Consider the following 944-nt stretch of genomic DNA (forward strand, 5'->3'; position numbering starts at 1 on the left):
CGTTGTTAGTTTAACGGAGTAAAATATTACCGGTTTTTATAACCCGTTTTTCCTTTTTTATATTAATACCCCCCCAATAATTGCGCCGGAATAATCCGTTTTTATTTTCGTTTCCGCTTTATTATTTTATTGGGCCAATACCGGCGTTTGTAAAATATTTATTTAAATATGTTAAAAACGGCGTTTTTTTGGTATCCATTTGAAAGGTATTTTCTCCCTAATAAACCGAAATAGGGGTGCCGTTAAACCCGAATATCCGTTTATAAAAGGACGGTAAAAATTGGCGAATTTTAGGAAACCGCGCAGTTTTCGTAATTTTATCGGGGTTTCCTATTCCCGTATCGCGCGTAATTTTTCCGGATCGGTTTTTACGCTTATATTAGCGTATTCATTAAAGCCAAAATATTTAACGGAAATAATTGCGAACGCGTTTTTGTCGAAATCCAAATCTAAGCCCATTTTTTTTAAGTTTCCCAAAATATGGGTAATTTTCCGTTCATAATCCGTTTTAATACCGGACGTATAGATTAAAATATCGTCCAAATATATTAATGTATAATCGCCTAATATATTCCCGAAAACGCCGTTAATATATCCTTGGAACGTAGCCAGGGCGCCCGTTAATTCGAACGGGTATACTATTTATCTAAATAATCCGAATTTTGTGCGAAAAACTGCAAAATATTTATCCTTTCCGGCCACGGTTAATTTATAAAAAATTGCGCGCACGCTTATTTTAATAAATTATTTCGCCCCGGATAAAAAACGGAATACATTTTTAATTAATAGTAAAAAATACCAGTCCTATTTTATAATAACGTTCAATATTTTATAATCGAAGTATAAACGCCATCCTCCAAAAATTTTTCATTTTATTAGGACCGGGGCCGCGGCTAACGACGTGTTTATTCGGATCCATCCTTTATCCATTATATCAATTATTT

This window comes from Pyricularia pennisetigena, chromosome 3 (assembly GCF_004337985.1).
Source record: "Pyricularia pennisetigena strain Br36 chromosome 3, whole genome shotgun sequence".
Lineage (NCBI taxonomy): Eukaryota > Fungi > Ascomycota > Sordariomycetes > Magnaporthales > Pyriculariaceae > Pyricularia > Pyricularia pennisetigena.